Here is a 24,270-nt window from a genome sequence, read left to right on the forward strand (position 1 = left end):
GCAGCGTGGCTTTAATGCTGAGCATTACTAAAACCCCCAACTAGTTCTCATATTTTATAATCCTTATGCAGACCAGCTTTAATTTTTATTTTCTGCATGTAGTTGCAATGAATGTACATGATAAATGTGGAGCAGTCAGAACAGGATATTAAAAAGGAACGTCTGGGGTGAGCGTGAGTAGGACACGGACGTAACAACTCAGAAGCACACGCTGTTTGCTGACGTTTGTCAGGAAGGGAATGGCATTATTGCTCTTTTTACCCAATTCCCTGCCTGGAATCCCAGCCCAAGCAGATGTGTTGGCAGAGGATGAGGTCGGTCATGGTGTCTGCCAATGGCTTCTCCTGAGGGTTTGAGGTGATGCTGCTGCTCCCACCTCCAGCTTTGTCTGCTCCCGCCCGGCTCTGGAACACGCTGCTCCATCCCAGCTGTGTGTGCCCACATTTGGGTATTTGTGAAGCAGACTCAAGGCAAACCTAGGCGGGAAGCAGCAGCTTCATGTAACTGGACCTTGTTTCAGTCTGCATGTGGATAATCTGGAAGAATAAAAGCACTTATACTCCTTTTGCATGTAAAGCATGGAAGGTTAGAAAGATGACCTGCAAATTGTCAGCCGTGCTGGTCAGAGGGATGCACAGGTCACACTGGAAGGTTGCCCCAGAGCCTCTACAACTACAGGCAGCTCCAGCCCCCGTGAAACCGCCCCTGCTCCCTGCCTTCCCCCAGACCCTTCAATCTTCCTTATCTCCCATACCCCTCATCTGACCCCTTCAGTCCTGCTTTCAAAGAGTCTCCTCCAGAAGCTGTCAAGAGATGCAGGAAGGCAAGCAGGGGTTATCTCTGAATGCAGGTTATCTCAGGGCTTGCTCTCAAGAAGTCTGTGGGCAGTACAAGTTATCCCCTGCTGGAGACGAGCAGGGGCTGGGCTGCTCCGTTCCGTGGGGCCAGCTGTCTTGTGGATACGGGTGAAAGATGAGAACTCTGAAAATAGTGCTAGGGTCGTCCCAAAGCCAGAAGGAGGTGCCTGTGATTGGGAAACGTGGAAGGAAAGATATTTTCTTCTCATGTATTTGGGGACTCTGAACTAGCTTCCTGGGTAAGGAAGGGCTTCCTGGAATTCTTCGGAGTGATTTTATACCCAGAAGGGAATTATTTGATGCCGGTTCCAATATAAACATGAGATTCAGCTTTGCAGTGAGACAGCCCTGTGACAGCCCCCTTCCAAAATGTAATCAGTAAAGTTTTCCCCTGATGCAAACTCTGTGTCTGATTCCAAGTTGGACTCCTGCTTGCTCACTCCTCGGCTGGCTTTGCTGAAACTTCACAACATTTAGTCTTGCTTTTCCTTGCAGTGCTGAGTCACTCTCTGATTTGAGTGAGAACTAACACGTTTGTTAGCCTAAGGTTTGTGAGCCTCTGTCTGAAATCCAAACGAAAAAGAAAATGCAATGTCAGCTTGCTCAAAAATAAGTTTTTAGAAGTATTGTGCTGCACAACTCTTTTGTGTGAAACGTTTGTACAAATATTGTTTTCTCTGTCACTTCTGGCCACTTTAGCTATGCCATGGGAATCTGGACTATGGCAGATTCGGACACTTGAGAAGCATGACCAAACGAGAAGTGAGGCTTAATTGGGTTTGAATAGATTTTTCCAGGTAAGAGGTGGCTCTTCAGAAAAGGCAACATCTCATTGTGTCTGCTGTTTTCTCTCTGTCCTATAATGACCTTTAAGATTTTATGTCCCATCTCTTTTTGACTGTTGTTTAATGCACTAGTTGGGGTGTGTAGCAAACACTGGTCTTGAATAGCTCTTTACAGACTTGACATTTACCTCTGCAGTTCCTTATTTCTACTTCAGTTCAGTCTGGTCAGGCAGGAAGCTCATAAAAGGTGGCTGTAACAGATCTGTACCCATGGAATTAGGATCTCAGGGCAGATGAAAAAGATGCTCATGTCAAGCAGGTGTAGCTCACATCCACTGAAACCCCAGAGGCACGTGCTGACAGTGAGGGCTGGAGCTGGGGGATGCACTGGGGAGCTCTGAATGTCAAGCATCAGGCAGGGACTTCAGCAGCATCAGTGCTCACAGGGCTGGGTCTTTGTGGGGAGCAGAAGGCAGGATGCAGTAGTGCATACACAGTGTCTTGTGGGTTGTGTGTGCACCGCAAGGATTTTGCAGGGGACTGAGGATTGTGCAATTATAACCAAGGCTATAATTTTCAGGATTATACTCATGCACACAGAGGAAAATTTCTTTGCAGAATTCTTTACTGATGATGAACCGTAAGCCAGAAAGAACACTATTGGGTTTTCTGATGTCAGTATGAGCTGGTAGAGTTGGCAATCAGAGCAAGTATCCTTCAATTATAGGCTGAAGAAGTTGAACAGAAGTCACTGAGGCATAACCAGTATGGAGCCCCATAGTGATGTTATTGTATTTGCTTCTCAGAAAAAAACACATGCTTAGAAGGCCGTAAGCTCTTCCCTCTCCTTCTCTCCCCTCAGTTGAAGAATTAATCTCTTTGTCATATGTGACAGCTGCACAAGTAATAGGAACAAAACATGTAGGTGTTGGGAATAAAGTCATTAAACAACATGCTATTTGTTAAGCACATCAAGTTCTGGACAAATTTGTACTGTAGCTTTTCTGTGTCATGTGCGCAGGTGATAAAGAGTATTGAAGAATTTCCAGCAGTAAGAATTTCATTTCTTGCCTTGAATCAAATTGTGATTCAGAATGAAAATGTCACTGAGACATGGGCTGTAGTGAGAACATATGACCGCTGTTTCCAATCACCCTATAATTAGAAGGGTTTTTTGTTGTTGATGCGTGTGCTAAGGCAACCTCTGCAAGGCTAGGAGCAATAACAAGAATTAAAGTTCACTTTCATCTGAAAAGACAATAGTTGATAAACAACTAGTTGAAAAATGTTATATTCAGTGGTTCTTGGAGTTGTTCAAGCCCTGGTTGGATGGGGCCATAGGCAAACCGATCTGGTGCCGTATCTGGCAACCAGCCCATGGCACGGGGGTTGGAGGGGGGTGATTGATCTTTAAGGTCCCTTCCAATCCAAGTCAATCTTTAATTCTACAACTCTTCATTGAAAGGGCAATATTATTGACATAGAAGTGTTTTGTAGTAAGAATTCTGTTCTCGAAGCAATAATATGGAATTGAAATAGGCTTGTTCAGGTTTTGCACTTTTTTGTCCCTCTAAGTAAACTTAGCAACTGAGTTTTCTTCTGAAATTTTCTGTTATCTATGATGTGATGATGTCACATAATTATATGACATGACCAGTAATGATAAATCATAAAAAGAAGATAAAATACTAGGTGTTATATTTCCGTATCTATAACATGGCTCCAGTTTTGGCTGTAGTAGCTGCCATCAAGATGTCCAGAAGGAAGCACCCAACCCTTCTGCACTGTTCATACAGTGGGAAAGATTGGGAACTTCTGATCTAAGGGTTGAAGGCACACACTGACATTTTCTATATGCACTCCCCCAGGTTTGAGTCTACCTACTTTCTCTGTGAAGTTTTTAAAATGCCATTGCTCCGTGATTCATCGCCCACGCATGGAGGGAGGAATTCGAATCAGATGGGAAACAAAGTGACAAAGTGCTCACTGGGAAAAGGAAGAGATAGATAGGACTTTAGGCAGTGGAATCATTAGGAAAGGAAGTAAAATCACTGATGGGGAGAACAGGGTTCTGTCATTTGGTTAAACTGGAACTAGATAGGAGAGCAACAGAGATGGTAGTGGTGGGGAGAAGGAAAAGGTTTGTTCACCGAACCCTATCTATAGCAAAAATACTGGGGGGACAACGTGGAGATGGGCAAATAGAGCCCTTTTTTTTTTTTTTTTTTCTCCTTGAGGTTACCCAACTTGCTTTTCTGAGTAACACTTGCCCTTATAGATCACTCCCAGGCTAGTGGCTGTGTGGAAGAGGTGCTGCACCATGTAGGTTCTAGCAATGGGATGAGCAGTAGGAAGCCTGGTGTTGCCTGACATGCATCTCCCTGTGTGTGATGTTTGCTTGCACTGGCTGAAAAGCTGAAAACAGGAGGTGGAAGTGAACTACACAGGAAAAGGTTGAAGGAAAGTAGCTCTGCTCGTGTAGTTGGTTGAAGGTGGTTTCCTCAACAAATTTTTAACCAATTGTTCGCCATTTTCATGGTGACCTGACCAGCTGCCTCCTATTACTTGTCTTTCTGCTATACCTTGGGTACAAGGTACGATTTCTGCCTCATTGTGCTATGGGTTTGCTCGTGACCTGATTGCTAGAAAGGGAGGGCCTGAAGCTGTCTACCAGTTATCATGACACAGTCCAAGGCTGTAGCAGTGAAGTGGCCTAACTGTTATGTCAGCGTACAAGGGTTACCACATTGTCTATGTTAACTAACCACAAATCTCGGCCTTTCATAAGGTGCTTCTAAGATACATTTAGAAACAAAATATTGTCAAATTTTTGCCATTTGCCTTCTTGTTTACAAGCCTTGAGAATGCAGATGGGTCACGCTTTCAAGATTCTTCATGCAATCAGTGTTTGGGAAAGGTTTTTTTAGACATAATTATATACCTCCCAGAGCTGGATCTCATTCAACTTGCAGTTTAAATCACAACAGTTAGTAGGATTGTACCAGGCTGAAAAAGCCCATGGAAGAAATTTCACACATATGTAAAATGCTTCACTTTCATTAGTTTCTATTTATTTATGTATTTGTATGCTTATTTACTGCAAGGGTGATGCCAAGGTACAGGCTATTTTGTAAATTAAAACATGCTCATTCTTAAAAGAGATCGAAATCAGGTCTTCTGGATTTGGATGGATCTACAGTTTTTTATATATCACCATTTCTTGAAGAAGGTTCAAGTGGAAAATATCTGCTCTTCGTTTTGCAGTGCAACTGGATGTCAGCCGACCTGTCAGGCAGGCTGAGCAGTCTTCTGGGCTGACTTGTCCCCTTCTTTTGCTGGGGCAGTGGAGCCCTGGTGGAGATGTCCACACAGCTCAACCCCAAGGAGCTCTCCTCATCTCTGCCTGCCCTATTTCTTCTTCTCTCTCCTTTCAGAGAAGTTTCAGAATGCTTCTTGAGTATGTTTTCTGTGTTTTGAGATAACATATGAAAAGGAAACTTCTTGATCTCTTTTTTTTTTCCTATCAGCTCTTGGGAAGTCTTTTTCCCTTCTCAAATTCACATGACTGTCAGAAGTTGAGGAGCAAATAGGTAAGCAAGCACCAAAACAAGCACAGCAGAGCAAGCCATCTGCTGTGCGGAGGAAGGCCGACTCCTACAGCTCTGATCTCAGCATGAACACACAGCATCTGTGTGGGGCTGGGGCTGGCGGTAATGGGGATGTGCAGCGCAATTAGGCAGATGAAGATCTGGCTCTGACGCACCCTGGGGGAGGAGATGCCTGATGCCCAGGCAATTGCTGCAGAGGCCGAAGGAGCAGAAGCTCCAGAGCAGCAGAAATGAGTGTGGGGCACACACCGCTCTTGCAGTTCCTTCCTGGGAAGCATCGTTCAGGGGCTCTGTGCTTAGAATGTTGTTGTGTCTTTTCCTTGGGATGTAAGGAAGTGTCATAACAAAAAAAAAACAGCTGTGGCTTCTCAGCACAGCTGAGCTTCAGCTTCCTTCCTCAAGCAACCTAATGGAAACAGCAGCAGCGTTCCCCAATGGCCTCTGGGGCAGCCAGAAGTTCCTTGTTGTGGCTCTCATGGGAGCTTTGCAAGCCATCAATGCCAGGGAAAATGGTTTCTCAGCATCAGTTTCCTTGAAAACTACAAGCCAGCCCCTGAGTGCCGGCCATACTCCTCTCTGCAGCAGCATTGCCAGCCCTGAGATGAACTCGTTCACTCATCACACCTTGGCAAAACCAACCAGTTTCTGAAAAGTGCTGCTGCTGCTGTCTGGTTTTGGGTTGTACTCAGCCCTCACCCTACAGCTGCTGCTGAGAGAAACCGTTTCTTTATGGGAGTGAAACTGATGGTTTCTGAGACTGGGATAAGATGAACCGTCAGCTGTGATAGAGCCAGCAGCAAAACTGCGAGTGGGCATCAAGCTGCGAGGTGATGACACCCTGCTCTGTTCCAGTTCTCTTATCTGATGTTCTACCTCCCTTTCTTAGTGGAAATGGTGATGCTACCCAAGGATACCCCTGAAGACTGAAGTAGTTCATCTTCAGCTTCAAAGATGTTATGGCTATGCAGTTACAAAGTATTATCATCTGCCACTTCAGAAAGATGTTCCATGTTTATGTGAGATTTAAAGCAAAGTAGAAAATTGGGCTATTTATCCTACAATTCACTGGAAAATTAAGTTTCTATAGAAACTACCACTTCAGAGTTATTTACGTTTCTCTACTGAGAAACATCTTGAGTAAGAGCATTCCCGTGAATGGCAAATAGAAGTTACATTTCTCATAATAACATAATGTTTACAAAAGAGTGTGTGTATGTTCTAAGCGTTGTTATTGGTTTGCTCTATAAATCCTGGATCTGTTGAATATATTGCCGTGTTTATAGTAGCAACTGATAACTAATAGCAGAGAAGAGACTCAAGTTTACCCATGGGGAAAAAAAAAGGTAGTGACATGTAAAAGTTATGTGTGAAAATTCCTCTGGGCACCTTGTGGTGATGAGTCTGCACCAAAAGAGAAGATTGAATCTAATATCTCTGTCAGAGGGGATGAGTTGTTACAGATGCAGAGAGAAGAAGGTGAGAAGCTTGGATTGCAGTCTTCCTCCTGGCATCCAGTGGTCAGCACTTATCAGGGATGTCTTCATCTGGAGGTTGCATCCAACCTATTGCCTTTATCAGGCATTGGCAGACCCAGTGCACAGTGAGTGTGATCTTACCCTAAAGAGGAGATGTGCTCAGTACAAGGTGCTTTCCTATTTCCAGACAAACTTCAGGAAACATTTAAATACACACCTTAGAGATTTAGGTATTGAATACCTCTAATGTCCTTTTTGTCAGGTGAGTGCTTTCCAAAATGTTATCCAAAGCCTTTAATCAGACCAACAGCAATGAAAGTCTTTGCTCCAAATATAAAGTAATCCCTCCATTGATAAATAATGTCCAAAGTGGTTCTTGGTACCAAAACATCTTGTGACTCTTGCTGCTGGCGCTTGCATAGAAAACCTCTAGGTATCAGTGTAATCATTTCAAGACAACAGTTCATGTCAATTAACCAACAAATGCAACCCCCAAATAATAGCCAATAAAAAAGAGGGGCCAATCTGCTGCTTCCTAAATTGAATTTGCTGTCTGAGATGGCTGAATTATGGCTGTTAGTGTGTGCAGCACATTGGAGCTGTCTTGACCATTTACTAGATTGCTGTGTCTCTACCATTCCTTTGTTTTGCAGTTTTTCTTGCCCAAGAATTCTCAGAAGCCTTGAGTACAAGACATGACACAGATCCTGCCCTGGTAGCAAATTGTGCAGTCTTTTGTTTCAAGCACACAGCACATACCCAGACTTGCTCATAAAATATCCATAGCAAACTCAGGCGATGCCTGTCTCTCTTATACATTTTTAAGAGCTGTGTCCTAAATCCATTAAAGACTGTGAGGCATGAATAGAATAATCCTTCCTGCCACATGTGTGAGAAGGGATTTGGGATCAAGTAACTGTATGTACAAAATGAATTGTGAATATGGGCACCACCGGATTCTGCTGTGAGAGCAGAGTGCCTCTGTCAGTCCCTGTTTGTCTGAATTGCTGAGGAGTGTTTTGCAACACAAAACAGAGGAACTTTGTACAAAGGAAATGGAGATGGCATAAAGAGAGGTCAGAGAAATAAAACTGCAGGAGTCAGAAGATGGTGACGATAATCCGCACCAATGGAACGTGCTTTCTGATTTCAGGACAACAAAGTGGACAGATTGGTGCGTTGTGATAAAAGCAATTACTTTTGCACTGTGAGGTGACTGTTCTTACTTAAGTAAGAAGTAATAAGTGAAATCTGGACAACCAGTTTTATACCTTGTTAAAAACTGGTCTTTGTTGTTCTACCCTGAGGAGGTGCAGGGAACCTGGTGATGTCCCAGGTAACGTAGGCAGATTTTCAAAGGAGAAGAAGGGCATTAGTCACTCAGATTGAAAGAGAATCGGGTGTCTTCCTCCCTGGGGCTCTTTATAAAATTACAAACTGCAGCTCTTGCCAGGAGTCCTCTCATCTGATCATTTCTGTACAACTTGAATGTCTTTAATTCGCAAAATTTGCACTCCATCTAAGTGTAGGTGCCAGATATTTCTTCTCCTGTTCTGTGCCTTCCATCTTGGAATCATTTGCAGGTGCCCTCAGAGACACGATTCACCCTTCAGCAATGCCCAGGATCATCTGCAGGGCTGTGGCTGTGTGAATGGTGCTCCCAAGCAGCTGCTTTAACGCCCCAGAAGCCGGGAGGTGTCTGCAGGGCTGGAAGTGATGCTCTTAATCCTCTGGTGCTTTTGAAAACCTTTCCCCAAAAGCCATGTGCCATGTTAAAGGAACATAGAAGAGCTTCACAATGCATTATCAAGAGCTGTGACTATGAGCCCTGACCCTGCTGGTATTAATTCACATTTATTCAGAAATGGGTCGCATTGAGCCCTTATTACTGGGGACACTGAGTTTGTTGTAGATCCTTGAGAGCAGAATCAGTACTTTCTATTTAGAAGCAGGCTAGAGGGCAAAACAGCCTCCATACTCTGGGATTTCACTCTGAAGAAAATCCCTTTGACAGAATCTTCAGTAATTAACTGATCACAAAACTTCAAAAGCAAAATTTACTGTAAATATTAATTTGGGATTTTTCTATCTTGGTCATCTGCTTTTTTAAAATGACATTTTACTAGAACTGCCTTTACAGCTTGTGATTCCCATTTTTACTTTCAGTTTCCCTCCCGTACTGCATCGCTTGTAAGTAGGCTGTGGTTTTCTCAACATGTAGCTGTGATGCTTGCTGTGCTTTCTTCCCTAATGCTTTTATTTAGAAAACAGAGAACAACAACCTTAAATAAAGCTAATTATTTTTCCCCATGCATTTAAGTTTCTACCATTAAGGTGAGAGTAAAATGCACAGTTGCTCATCAAGGTGTGTTTGCATCACACCATATTTGTGCTTAGTTTGAGAGTTTTAGTAACATTTTATTGCTGTCTAGTCGCAAATAAGAACCTTGATCCTGCATTTATGTTGCTGGATCCCAGTAATGTCATCATTCCTCTGCATGGGATGGGAGCCACCCTCCTGGATTGACTGCTGGTCAAGAATTAACTGTTAGCAAAATGCAGTGACTTTCTGCACTCTTCTCTGAAGAACCTCATTATTATAGCAGTGCTTTATTTTCTGTATTTCCATTTTCAGGTCTTCTCTGATTTCGATCACTGTTATATGATAGGGTTGATTCTTTGTTCTTTCCATTTTAAAACACTTGAGGTTACTTCAAATTTTCTTAGTCAGTAAATGACCTCAGCTACTGTTATCATCAGCTTGTACTAAAATCAGCAATACCTGTTCTGTAGGCCTTTCTTGTAAGAGCTCTTAGATGTCCTTACAGAGATGAGATGCCCCAATCAGGACCATGGGATGCTGCAGTTGCTTTTCTCTGCTGTGAGTTACATTCTGGAGCTGTGAAGACCAATGTGCCTTCAGCACTGCCACCCTGTGAGGACGGCTGATGTTCCCCAGACCACTCATGGGAAGGACACAGCGTTTGACTTTCTGCAAGGGGTTCTCTTGTCTGACTTCAGCACCCTAATATATATCCCTATTCCAGATAGAGGCACCTTCACAAGGTGCGTGAAGAAACACTTAGAGCTGCTTGCGTGATCTTGAAGCAATGCCTTCTTTTGGTGCTGAAGGTTGTAATTCTGGGCATTTCAGGGCAGGTATGAATCAAAGGGCAGGTTCTGCCACTCTTTGCCACATTGGTTGATCCCATTTTCATGGGAAGTGCCACTGGGGCAGATTCCTGTTTTCTGTGAGGCTGCAATGCAGAGACGTGCTCTGAGTCTTCCTTTCTGTGCAGAGCTGTGTTTGTCATTTCAGGTCGGGCAGCTGCCCCAAATGAACCATTTCCTTCACATCTCCTTTGCCTGTAGCAATCTTGAACTTGTTGACCTATGTGCCTATTAATTATTGATATACTGTTGCATTATTTAGGCTTGTTTCAGCAGACAGATACATTATTACCAGACAGACATTTGCCAGACGGGCTGATAGATAATATCCTAAAATAAGGCTCGAGTTGCATTTGTACAATCAAGGACTGTAACTTCATTACTTTCCCCCCCGACCCCTGCCTCTCACTGGCAAATTACTGCTATGTTACCTTGGAACATTAATAGAAACTGAAATACAATAACAATCTCTTCAGGCAACAAATTCAGTCTTGGCCTTGGTGTAAGTGTGGTTCTGATGCTGCTCAGTCCACAAAAATACAGAGGAAGTCTTCTCTGAAGCTGTTCTTTATAGGATACTAGAAATTACTTTGTTTGTCCAGCCCCTACCAAGGAAAGGAGAACGGATGTCTGCCTGGTTGCTATGAGCTGAATTGCAACACCCCGGAGACACAGGCATAGCCTGATGTGTATCTCCCAGGGAAACCTGCCTTTGATTTTTTGAAACCTCACTGCAGTCGTATTGTCTATGGATCCAAGAAAAATTCATTATATGAATTAGCTGTAATTTAAAACACGCGTGCTGAGCATTTCTGAACCTTTAAAACTAGAGCTCCAACCAAAACAAGAATGAAGTGATACAGTTCTTCGTAGCAATCACATGAAACGCTGGTGCAGTCTGCTGTCACAAGTGAGAAATGGCAGCTCTGAATACGTGACAAGCTCATCCACCTGCTGCTGCTCTTCCTCTTTCTGCGTGCATCATGCTTCATTCTGTCGCAACCAGTTTCTCCTCTGATGTCAGAATCCCACTCAGTGCTCAGAACAGTGACCACGTGAAAGCAGAACAGACAGAAAAGAGGAAGGAAAGCAGGCAAAGGAGCATACAGACAAGAAATGTGTCTTAAATATTACAAATTGAATGGGTTGTTTATTTTCTGTGGCCTCCCTTCAGAGACACAGCTAATTTTGGGGAGAAATTATGGAGAGATGTAGCTGCTGTTTTCAAAAACTAATACTAGTCCTTATTGCCCTTTGGGTACATACTGCTGCAGTTCAACACGCTGTGGGGTTTTCAAAGCTGTGTGTCCTCTTAGCTCCTTGGGTGCCAGTGGTAAAATCTTCACCCCTTGTAAGTCACTTCTGTCTCATTTCTGGTTCACTGCTCTAGCAGAGCCGTGTCTGAGCGCCTGCTCCCTTGGTCCAGCCCCAAACACAGCAATGGTTGGTCCCAACACCAAAGCTTCTTTCATTCTCTCTTACACTCCTTACTACGTAGCCACACAAGCATTTTCCCTGGCCTTGGGGAACACCAGCCACATGTGCTACCCTTTCTAAAGGGTACCCTCTCAACACCAGCCTTAATCCCTTCATTTCTCCCCATCCAGCACGCTCTTTCCCAGAAGTCCAGCCTTGTGCAGTGGATTTCAGCTCTAACAGCCAGGCACAGCTGAACAGATAAAGGAAAGACAGACACATTATTTGGGCATCTGTTAAAAGAAAAATGCTTCAGGTTTGTCAACAGACAAAACAATAAGGGAGAAAACTTGTGTTGTTTTCCTCAGTGTTCTGCAGTGTCTCTCAGGTCTTGGTCACTCAAAAATGGTTTTCCTGAGTGATGGCCAGCTCTTTATTTTCCAGTAGTTCCCCATTTGAACAGATGAGCATCGGAGTCTGACAGTCCTCCCTTCTAGTCCTGGATACGATGGAAGAATTTATCCTGTCCATGCTGTGGGTTTTATTTCTGTATAGAGATGGGGAAGCAACAAACTCCCACACTCAAATCAAATTTCAAGTCTGACATCAATAAAAGTATGAAAATCCCCAACACTGAATTCAGAAACACATTGTAGACTTTCTAGATTATTTCAGGCTGGCTGACTGGAATTAAATTACATGAAAGTCATAGAAAACAGCACATTCTTATGTAAAACTCCACAAAGCAAGTGCTGTGATTTTAACTGAGTTGAAGAAATACAACAAGAAGTGTAATCTTTGTTCAGGGCCATGTGTCAGCTTTTGAAAACAAAAAGGAAATAAATGATCCGAGTCACACAAAGCATATGCCTGCAAAATAATGGTAAAACATGTACTGTATCTGGACCTCGTAAGTGTGGTTATTAATTCTTGCTGCTGTTGTGGCTGGAGGCTTTTGCTGTGTAAAAAAGCCCTTATTACAGTGCAGAATGATTTTGATTTCTACTGCATCTGGAATAACACAATCTTCTTGCAATAACACGGTGGGTTCTGAGCTCTTCAGAGGGAGCACTGGAAGTTTGCAGAAATGCATCGTTTGGTCCCGCTGACTGTTGCACAGGTCAGCTATTATCCCACTCAGGATATGAACTTGACCTTTGGTGTACAAAACCCTAAGTTCTGAGATGGTCCAAAGGAGCTGTCAGCCCGTGTTCATCTGAATGTAAGCATTCACATACACTCATACACGCTGGCACTGTGCCCTGGGGTTGCCTTGTTAAAAAAGCCATATGAAAGGTAGTGTGTTTTTCTTCTCCTTCTTGTGTGCAAACTGCATTTTGGAGCCAGAGGTTGTGGTGAAGGTTCCTACCATGCCAAGAACACCCTCCTGCTCCATAGATAGCAGGACGGCACTCACCTATCTTGTCATTTGCAGGTTCATGCTAGGATTAACCAAAAAGACGTGCTCAGAGGTATTACCAAAGTCCCTTCAGTAACCAAGGACCCGTCTATTCCCAGATTCATCTCCACTTAATGTCCATCTTCTGCCTGGATGTGACTCCTACAGCTCATGGTACACCCCCTGGTACCTGAGCTTGAAGCTCTTCCACTACAACTGTGCTGTTCCCAAGGCAGTGCAGTGGTGGTGCATCGCTGTCTTTGGAGGCAAGATATTCAGGTTATGGGCCAAGAGTATAACACTGTAATTAGTTTTTACTTGTTGAGGATGAGCTCATATTGTAAGTACATATGTTCAGCTGTCAGCTTGGTTCTTGCAACAAAAGGGAAAACAAACTGGTAATAAATAGAGAAGTTGCATAAGCCAATCTTCAAATAATGGCACTGGATGGAACACGTGAAATGGGAGCTGTGGCTACAAAGCAGACTGATGCTTCCTATTCTTCCTATGAGCACAAAATAAATTACAGCTGTTTAAAATGATGCAGCAACCAAGGTAAATACTGAAATCCTAAAGATGCCTCTCCATCTGTCCTACTATTCTTGTTGCAGGATTTTACACTGAGAAATGAAGAACTGAGGTCCAAGCCTTGTTGTCCTGCAGTGCAAATGAAGTGGTTACATTCCAGTGCATGAGCAACAGCATTGCAACCTCATGTTTGTATTTCCTGATGTGACAGTTGCTGGTGTTGCAGAGGGCCTTGAGGTCACAAGTCACAAAGAACTGAGTAAGCAAGCACTGGCTTTTGAGTACTCTTTTGAAGGAGAGGGAGAAGGGTTTCCACAAAAACGAAGGCATGACATTCCAGAGATATGGAAACACGGCTTGAAAAAAGATACCATCATTTCAGTTTTTTAAAGGTTCTAGTCTAGATTTAGATTGTCGTGATTCATTGTTACAGCATTTGGTTGTATTGCATGATGTATTTTTAGTGAAGGCAAGTTAACGTGACCAGCAGGTGCGTATTTATCTATCAACACATTAGCATTTAAATCAGTGAGTAGTTACAATGATTAATACCATCCCAGATTTCTTTAAGCATCATCATTTAACATTAAGCCACAAATATCTTCTTTCTTTAAAAAGCACACAGCATTTCTTGAGATGTTTGGTTTTGATAATGCAGTGGTGTGAGATACCTGAGATATGAATGAATTGTGGTTGGACTTGATGATCTTTGAGGTCTTTTCCAATCTGAGCGATACTATGATTCTATAGAAGTAGCAGATTGTCCTTGTCCTTTTATGACAGCTTAAATGCTCCCAAGCATGCGTTATAAAATGTAGAATTTCAAAGCACTGAATTCCTCAGCATTCTGCAGTTCTGTCCAGATTACATCCAGAACTAAAAAGGAAGAACAGAGTTTTTACTTTCCACAGAGAAGCCTTTGGCACACTTTATTTCTGACTTCTTTATGTGCATTTGAGCATCACAAAATTCTGGAAAGAATATGAGAAGAATGGGCTCCTTAGGACAGTGGTATCCAAAGCATTGATCACCAGAGTACGTCTTGTAGCCCACAGCTCCATCTTCGCCATACTTTTTCCTGAGGACTTCTCTGACATGCAGTGTTAGAGATGCTGACATTGTGGTGGTCTCTATCATGATGAGTTATTCCGATGCCCAGCAGCTTACCCCAGGCTCTTCTCTTTCTGCACACCCCCTTCCTTGCCATGAGATCACATCTATCCACAGTAGATGACCATGTGTAAGAACCTTCCTACAGAGCAAAACAAGAGACAAAACCATTGGGCACTGTGTCTTTTTGAGACAAAAGCAGTTTAAAACCCCAAAGATTTTGCTACTGTCATTTTAGGGTATTTCCTCACTAACCTGTATATTTACAGAAGTATCCTGTACTTAATGAAAATACAGTAGTCATCCATAGGACTTCCCTCCTTCACAGATTACCGTTATTTTGGTTGTGAATTAATTTACACTATTAAATAGACCAAATAATGTTCCTGATGGAAATGTGACCAACACATTTATTGCTTGCTCGAACCTAGACATGAACATGAAATCTGAACTTTTTGGGGAAGAATCTCATTTTTAACATGAATTTTTCACCTGAAGATCAAAAGCTTAGGAGCAGTTTCATCCCCAGCTGTTTGCTTAATCATCATCATCATCTTTTTCTAATGAAATGTTAATGTTTTATGGGGAAAGGAGGAATTATTTTCTGGGCAGTTCTGTTCGGAAGGAAAGCCATATGACATGGTTATAATCAAGGTTTTACAACTACTTAAGTGGATCAGTGCAGGAGGGAGTCATTTACACTGCCTGGAAGTGGGGAGTGGTGTATATACACCATCATCAGGGGTACTTGATTGAACCTAAGAAGAATTCTATTATGCTTTTTGCATTAATTATGCTTAAGAACATCCCTCTAGTGATACCGGAGCTAATTTTTAATTGATACACTTAAATCAATTCCTTCATGGACAGACGTTGTTCATTATTAACTCATTTTTACGCATGGCCACTCTCAAAGAAAGCAAGCTAATATTGTTCCGTCAGCAGTCAGGTGCATTACAGAAGCAATTGCTGTTTCTCTCCTTCTGATGTGTTTTGATGGCGCTCATTTCTTCTGGCATGCTTTTAGCTCCTGGTGATTCAGATGTGTCAGCTACTATTGCTGTAAGGAAACACTGATGATGGATTTATAACATCCAGGCTCCAACTTAGTGACCTGAAAAATGGCTAAGAATGTGCTTCTGAAGGAAAATTGGCTTCAACCATACAAATATATATATATATATATATATAAAATAAAAGCTTCTTAATTTCCTCTCTCTACATTTTAATGAAACATTTTATCTAGCTTATATATCATGCTTTTTGCCAGGTGAAGTTTTCTCAGATCTATTTGGGGTAGTTACTGAGTTTAGGGGAGGGCATCGTCTTAGTCTCTGTAGAAGTGTCTTGTAATGCGTCCATTAAACTGTACAGTAGAGTGGTTGTGAAATGCCTCCCTGCATATACTCAGGGGGAGTTTGTCTAGGCAGAGAATGTGGAGCTGTCCCAAGAGGGGCACTCTGCAGGTTGCCTCTGGGAGCCAACGAAGCTCGCTGGTGATACTGATGGTCCTATATCAGTTTTAGAGCAGCTCCTGTCTGAAATCAGGTCTCCCTGTGTTAACTTCTGAAGAGCCGTGATGGAGATGACAGCCTCAGTGCCAAGTATTAACACTCCAGACAGAGGTAGATTAGAAGACTGAAAGGATTAGCAAAAAATTGCAGTCTGTGCAGGCAGAGCTGTATTCCAGCAGTGGGATCAGATGTCAGGACTTCAGTGCTGCCATTCTCACTCAACCAGAAATCCTTCTGTACTTCTGGGTAAGCTGTTCTAGCTTAAAACAGTGATAGGAAATTAAATACTGAATTGGATGTATCTAGTAGTTATTTTTCATCTAAGTTGTTACAGTGGAGAAGAGCTCCCTGGGATAGTGTTAGCTCTGTTCTACTCATGCTGGATTTGATTAAAGCTTTGCTGTATCTCCTGAGATAAAGAAGAATCTTCCCAACACTGGATGAAGTCACATCTCAGATCACTTTTCAGCCTGACAGCAGTCTCCCTTGACCTTGGATAAGCTGTTTACCTCCTTTCTTTCTCAACTTAGCATCTGTAAAATGGGAATTACCGTATTTCCCTCACTGATGAGTCACAGTCTTGTGTTCAGGTATTATCCTAAACTGTAAGACAGATCTGTGATTTATTCTTGGGCTGCCTCGAGTAAACAGGGTCTCCCAGGTGTAAGTTAAACGTGTTGTCTCTACTGCAGTCCTATTTTCAGGGCTATCTGGATTAGGGAGGACAAGTAAAAGGGATCTTTTAAAAATGATATCTATGCTGCAAGTCAGATTAAGTGCTTTGAAGTTGCATAAGGTCCATCCTCTGTTGATGCTGGACAGAAGGGGTCAGATTATTTGGCTTTGAAGAACATCAGGAAGTGGCTTCTTCCCCTCCCTTCTCTGTCAACCACTATAATATTTTTTATTTCCCATGGGGTGAATTTAACTTCTAATACAGGCTACCCCTGGAGCACCTTGAAGTGCATCTCTATTAGGGCCGCAGGGATTTTCTAGTATATAGTGCATAACCAGAAACGCTTCCCTTATGGATGGGTTCCTTGACACACCCTAGGCTGAGGGCAGAAAGCTGTGGTTTTCCTTCAGCTTCAGGAGGCTGTGTTAATCTTCTTCGCAAATCACAAGTGGAAATACTCGGTTCTCGTCACCACTGCTGCTGTAATGGTGAATGGGAAGTGTTAAGTTGTTGACCACTGAGCAGGTAGAAACCAGGCAGAAGGATAGCAAGATGCCCTTATGCACCACTTTCCTTGAATATTAACTTGTAATCTTAGAATGCATTCTGTCTTTGGCCTCCAGAATGAATGAGAGATGCAAAGCCCTGCACCTTGGCCTGAGGACGTAGCAGAGCACAGGCAAGGCTGCTGCAGCCTTTGGGGAGCAGACAGAAATGAAAGCCACTTGTGTCTCCTCCTCCACACTCCTATCCCTGCAGACCAAGCCCTCCAGCTCCTTCAGAGGGGCCCCTGACATTCCTCTATATGTGAGGAGCTGCGCCAGGAGCTTTACCTGTTTGCTTGTTTACAGCTCCCTGCTCAGACCTGATGTCTGCTTTCTCTTTTCAGCTCATCTGCAGACAGAGGCCTCAGGGTTTTGGTTGGGTGCCATCAGACTCCTGCTTGCTCCGGCTGTGGTGTTCTTCCCCAGACAATGACTTCAGTAGCCTCCAGGCATCCCAGATCCTCCTAACAAACATCTCTCCTAACTGCCTTATTAACTGATTACTGTAGTAAGATAATAATTAACACCCTTACTTGTGCCTTAGCTCAGCCAAAAATATTCTCAAGTGGACTAAAAATGCATAAAACGAATAAATGATTTATGTTTACTATTTTAATGGAGCTACTTATTAGCATCGCTCCAGTACAGAGCACCATAAAGCAATCCTGATTTTGTTTCAGATTTAGAATGTGGTAATGAAATGCTGCAAGGAATAAAATGGGGAAATGCGCACTGAGCCAAATTCTGCTCTTAGTCTTATTTAAAGATCTTGCTGAGCTGAATCCTAGAGAGGATTTGTCCAGGAAAGCCTTGAAAAGGAAAGAAATCTCTGTCATCTACGCATTCCAGCTTATCAATTCAGAACCTGTCCCAGCCAAGTGTGCCTACCCTGTAAGTAAACACACAGAAAAGGCAAGTGGAGGACGTGTATATCTGCAGCAGATCAGAAGGGTTGTGCTCACACACGCTCTGTGCGCTGCTGACTGTACAAGGCATGAGGCAGAGGGCAATTCAGCCTCAGCAGTGGATGAGGGAGGGAAGATGTGCTGAGCTTTTCCACTTGTGTTTTCATGGATACTTCTTTACAATCAGGGCAGGGCCATGAAACCTAAAAATGAGAAGCGCTTCTGTATGAAATTCACTATTCCAATTGCCAGGAGAAGTCTTGAAATGAAAACTCTTAACTTCCTTCTGCCTTGATTGATGTAATGACTCAGGGCTCCAAACTCCAAAGCTTCAACCAAGGTCTAAGCATAATGCCACTTTCTGGGCTTAATTCCCAAGGCTTTGTTTTGGGGACCTGTTGGCAGCGAGATGAGCCAAATGTCTGGGCAGAGCTCTTCCATCTCAGACTGACTTTCTGATTCTTTGTATGAGTTTCTCCCCACATTAAAACAAATCAGTGCTGACCACGTACCATTGGATGTGATGGCAGGTGGGGTGGTGTGCCTGCTCTGTTCAGGGATGACATCCATGCAGGCATATATCCAGCTTGAGCTTTTATCCTGAAGTATGTATTTCATATTTAGGATATTTCTTTTAACATCTGATCTATCCAGTGGATTCTACTAGTGAAGTTTTACACATATCTTTGCAGACCTGTATCAATTATTACTCTCTAGGGATACTGGAGAATTTTCCAAACTCCTTTTTCTTGTCATTAATGTGTGAATGTCCACATCCTGTGGGTAGCAGCATTTCTTAGGCAGTCCTGTCAGTCAGTCACATACAAGCTGAGGGCTCCAAAGCTGCACTTGTCATGAAGAAATACATTACTTAAAGATAACAGCCATTCCAACCCCTCTGATGTGTCTTAAAATGAAGTATTGCTCTATTTTTTACAATTTTTTTAAAATTATTTTTAATTTCCAGATGTAAAAGACTCAGCTTCGGGGCAGAGACAGTCTAAAAGCTTGTGCTAATAAATCCATGCAAGTTGAGTACTGCTTAATACATATTCTGCTTCAAGTGCTTTTTAAATGTATTATCACCTTTAAGTAAATACAGTGGAAGGCTGCCAAATGCCTGGATGCTCTTCTTGGTAAATTTATGCATTTCTATCATTAACGCAATGAAATGTTTAAACTTTCATTGAATTTTGCTAACTGATTTGCAGTTTGAATGGTAGTAATTTTATGCATCTATCAATTACCATTTAAATAGCTGCTATAATATTTCTGGTTAGGCAGGCAAAGCACACTCGCCAAGATACTTTTCATCTAAATTAGATTTGGTATGAAGTATTCTAGCAATCACAAAACAGGGGATGCATGCAAGGCATGAAGAGTTCAGAGCTGCTCATTCCTGCTACAAAGCAGTGTTGAGCCTAGCAAAAAAACATCTGGGGGATGGTCTCAGGTTCTGAGCCTACTGGGCAAGTCCTTTTGTACTGCACATGGTTTGTGGTGCAAGAGGGTCGTGATGCTGCCTTGTCCATTAATATTTTTCAGCACCTCCTACCTTACTATTGTCACCACTCTTCCTCTACTCGGGCAGATGTGTAGGCTTTATGTGAGTTATGATTATGCAGCTGAGAGATTTACCTCCAAAATGGCAGTGGGTATAAGGATCAGCAGCTTGAACACTATTGTCACCTCCAATAGATGTCAATATGCAGCAGCAGACTGTGTTGACAGCTGATTTAAAATCAAGCCCTACCAGTTTAGGAGCCAACTTCAAGGTAGACATTATAGAAAATTGATTTTAAAAGAACTGTACGTTGTCTTTGTAACTTTATGCTAATTTTACAAAAGGCTTCTGGCAAAAGATTAAAATATATGTTGTGAACAGTCTCTAATTTATATGATCCAGCTTCCTGCATGATAATTTTTCTTGAGTTTTGACTAAAGGGAAAGACATGAAGTGATCCTGTGTGTTTTTCTGCCTGTTTCCCTCAAGGATAATTTCACAAGCGAGCGAAGAATGGATCCAGTGCCTCATTTGAAGATACAGAAAAACATTTTTCCATTCCTACTTGGGTTTAGTTTTAAAGTGACTAATAAGAAGGCGGTGATTGCTTCATTAGCATGCTCTGAACTGAGTGCATAACACAGCTATATACTTCAGGTCTAATTAGGACACTTAATTGATTTGTTTTAACTAAATTAACAGACATCGGGGAAAAAACGATTTATGGCAGATTTTGAAATATTTTCCACGCAGCCAGCTGGGCTCAGCTGAACACAAATATCTGTTTAATTTCTGGATAATGTCATGAAGATCAAAACCCTTATTATTGGGAAACTGTTATGAAATCATCTTGCATTTCGTCAGCTCTGTCCATTATAGGACAAAAATTTACCAGCTGATTTTCATAGATTTCTCCTGACTTGGGTACGGATGCCTCTGGGGAGGGAGAAAGTGTGGGATGGGAATAACTCAGAGATGTTGCCATCAGAAAGAGTTAGTTAAGATGCAGATTTCCTTTTATCAGATTGGTCAGTCAGTAACTTGGTTACGCACATAGGCAAATACAAACAATATATAGAAACCATCTTCTTCCTCCTTTTTTTTTGTCGCTGTCTTCCCTCGGATTGTTTTTGTAGTTTTGTAACCTGGCTGTGCTTCTTTCTGACTTGGATTCATGCTAACGATATGGCATTTCACTTCTAGTTTTTAGCATGGAAGCAGAAATGCTGATTTAGCAGGAGGGAAGCTCTACATCAGTGTAGCTGTTAGAGACTCAGTGGCAGTGTTACAATACATCCCCCAGCATTTCTTTTTATCAAGCCTTTTGCCTTGTAGGAGAAGGGGTACATCTGAAGGAGAGCTTAGAAGGTCTGTAAGTTGAATTCCACATGCAGTGTTTGCATCCAGTTAGATACTTGAGCTACCTGGGCTGCATGGTCCATAAGATCCACTAGGGCTGCCAAAAGCAGCAGCTTGGCCCTTGGGTGGACAAGGCTGCATTTTCTGCCCCAGAAAACTATTTAGATTGTTGAGTTTCTTTCTGAAACGTAGTTTGGCTCATCAGTTCTGTTTGTATGGATCATACAGTATTTAGTCTCACTGATTTCAGTACGCACCTGTTCCAAAAACAGAAAGGAGCCTCAGAATCAGACCCATGCAAATGGTCCTGAGAACAAATGTTGCACATAAGTGTGCAGACAAGATGTGCCTTGCAGGCAATGGTGGTTCACTGCTCATGCATATCTGTAGTAGCTGACTGGAAGGAGTAGTTTAGAAACCTCTGGTGTGAGAATGAAGTGGAGCTGCTGAAAGTGCTGTGGTTCCTAAATTTATTCTGCTCTTACATTTACAAGAATACATGGAAATGAGTGTGTAGCTACATGCACAAGGAATGCACAGAAAGAAAACCTGAAGGAAAAGCAGTAGCTGGGCAGCCTTCCGGTAAAACCCACTCTAGTTTTTAGGAACAGCTCATAATCCACTGTTTACAAACAGCAGTAACATAAACGTACAGCAGAAATGACTCAGAGTGAGACAAAACCAGAAAAAAAATGAAAGCAAAGTCCCCAAATTGCCTCTACATTCTGACACGGGGCACTAAAAATAGGCAAATTCAGAATGAAAGTACAGCACAGTGCACAGCTCCCCTGCGCCAGTGCGTGGGGCAGGGCCTGGGGCTGAGCTGCACTGAGTGTGTGGGGGGCAGATTTTTCTCTTGAAATGTTTTCCTCCCAAAATATGGTTTCATTTGAACTAAAAATTTCCTGAGGAACTTGTCAGAAGCAATTAGATTTCATACAGGTCCCTTCAGGCAAAGAGATCTTCTGATAACGTCAATCAGTTCGTGTCAATATTTTCGTTCATATTTGCGTCTTTCTTGGTTCCTTCAAGGAGTGTTAAGAATTAAGTCTGGAAATCAGGGTGAGATGAACTCTTTTGATCCAGTAGAAATAATTCAGTTGACACGTAATGCCTGTCTATTTTTAATGTCTTTCTGTTGGGGAAAAAGAACAAACAAACCAACAACAATTCTTGCAATGTTGACAGTACAAACTGAAATCCTATGGAAGAATATTAGTTTTAATAGAAAATCTTGAAATGCATGCTTTGTTTTCTAGAAACAATTTTGTGCTAATTGTGATGGTATGGAGAGTGTTGGCTGGATCATTATGGTTCTGTATAGGAATGTAAACAAGTTTTGAAACAACAGCTTCTTCTCAAACAGAAATCTTAGTTTATTCCTAGTGAAAAGAGAGAATTCCTCAATATCCTTCAAAATACAACATGTTCTGAACTCCGTAGTCAAACCATATTAAAGGCATGGGAGCAGTGCAGAGAAAAGTTGTACACGTGCTGTTGATTTGCACATGGGCTGTGAGGCTTTAGTTTGTTTTACTGTGAAGTGACAGCTCGACATTTAGAACTTGGCAAGCTGGGGAGGGAGCAAGGGTGTGCCCCTGACTGGGCAGGGCCAGCAGCTGCATGGCTGGGATGCAGAACTGGGAAAATGAGGAGACAGAAATTCCTGTTGCTTCTCACTCTCTCCCATCCCAGCAGGACAGACTGTTGGCTGTCTCATGCTGGCTGTTATGAACCCAATCTCCATTCAGGTCTGTAAGGTCGATTCCATTGGTTTTATCACTAAGATATTGTATGCTTCTGTAGAAAAAAATACAGCAAAACAGGGAAGGACTTATATATTCGGATCAGCAGCACATCAAGATCATTCCTAGCAAGGCAAGCGTTGGCCCATTTTACTATTCATTTATCAATTAGTTGCCAAAATTTGTCGTTTCTAAAACATGGAAGACATTGAGTATCTCCAGTGTAACACTATTGTAAAGACTCTGAAAGGAAGTACCTGTAGTTTGCTGCTTGTTTCTTTGCACTCTAGGAAATCCAAACTTTGTGTCTCGGTGCCACACTTCAGCAGGAGGAGGCTTAGAAATGGAAAGTGAAAGCACCTCTGCTCGATTTGCCTTCCCTTTGGGTGAGTGGGCATACAAATACAAAGTTCAAAAGCACAAATAGCAATCAGATCTCTCCCTTCCACTGTTAATGAGTACAGATTCCACAGCTGGAAAGTAAAATTAAAGATAGTCCTGTGTGCCCTTTGAAGCATTTGAAGTTACACTCTTTTCTGTTTTTAATGTAGGAAAGCAATGATCTGTTTATTATCTATTGTAAGGCAGAAATGCTTTCAAGTGAAATGTCTTTAAACTGGAAAAGGTTAAATCTCGTATGAGTAGACTACAAGCATGATATTGAACTTTTCCTTCATGTCATTACCAAAAGTTTCTGAAATCTAAAGAGGAGTTGGTATGGGAGTAACAGCATCAGTAGTAAATTATTTTAGGCTTTGAGCAATAAATGCAGTTCTGAAGAAGCTGCAGTGAATTGTAGCTTCAGTGGTGGCTCACCAGTCTGCATCCTGCTGAGGAGCAGGTCTCTATGCTTCCCTGGGAATACAAGGATTTGTCCGAACCACAGAAGAAACAATGCAGGTAGCAGGAACAAATTGTATGGATACAATACCAGGGAGCCAGTCTGCACCCTGTACCATGGCATGGTAGTAGCAGTATGAAAAACCATCATCAGAGTGGCTGGGAGAGTGGGGAGTGTTCTGCAAAGATGTGGTGTGTTGGCATATTGCTGATGCATGGCTGAAGAGGGAGGTGATGAGGACACGTGGGAGAAAAGGCAGCAAACGGGCTGAAGTCACACTGAGTATCTGCTGCAAGAGTATAATGAGAGCCTTTAGTCTGTCTAGTCCGAAAGATGAGATCATTTTACCTCTATTAGCTGGCTCAAGAGCAGTGTGTTCTTTAGATGATATGATATACGTGAACATTGGATTCCACCGGTTGTGGAAAGCAAATTTGGGTTGAATTTTGCAGGCTCTTAATGGCAAATGTGAGCATGTATTATCGCTCCTGCTAGAGAGACATTCGAGCTAAATCTATTGCCAAGAAACTCTGGGATTAGAAATCTGTTCAACAGGTAGTGTACTAATTGCTGGCTCTTGCAGTGTTACCCTTTACTTCTGCCTGTCCTACAGAAACTTTTTATTTGTATCAAGCTCTCGGTTCTGGCGTTTCAGAATGGGAAGGTGCTCATCCACAAGTAAACCTGGCTGAGGAAACTCAGTTCTTGAGGTCTTTGGATAGAAGCATTTTTCGTTTTTCTGAGGAACTCTTTGGTGATATTTCCAGAAAGCTTCCAATAGCACCTGGCACAAGGGGAACTGGAAAATGCTTAACGCCTTGTTAGCTCTGCT

The 24,270-nt window shown here is 42.4% G+C and overlaps 1 protein-coding gene and 1 long non-coding RNA gene across 9 annotated transcripts in view; one reads left to right on the forward strand and one right to left on the reverse strand.

Annotated features, from left to right (window-relative positions):
• FGGY (FGGY carbohydrate kinase domain containing) overlaps nt 1-24,270 on the forward strand; it is a 264,828-nt gene that overhangs the window by 83,937 nt on the left and 156,621 nt on the right. The gene's annotated exons all lie outside the window — the stretch shown is intronic.
• LOC107317697 lies at nt 14,140-23,043 on the reverse strand. The gene is made up of 2 exons (XR_001556991.2): nt 22,855-23,043; nt 14,140-14,491 (listed from the first exon to the last, which is right to left on the reverse strand). It is a non-coding gene; the product is annotated as an uncharacterized LOC107317697 (long non-coding RNA).

Source organism: Coturnix japonica, chromosome 8 (assembly GCF_001577835.2).
Source record: "Coturnix japonica isolate 7356 chromosome 8, Coturnix japonica 2.1, whole genome shotgun sequence".
NCBI classification, from domain to species: Eukaryota; Metazoa; Chordata; class Aves; order Galliformes; family Phasianidae; genus Coturnix; species Coturnix japonica.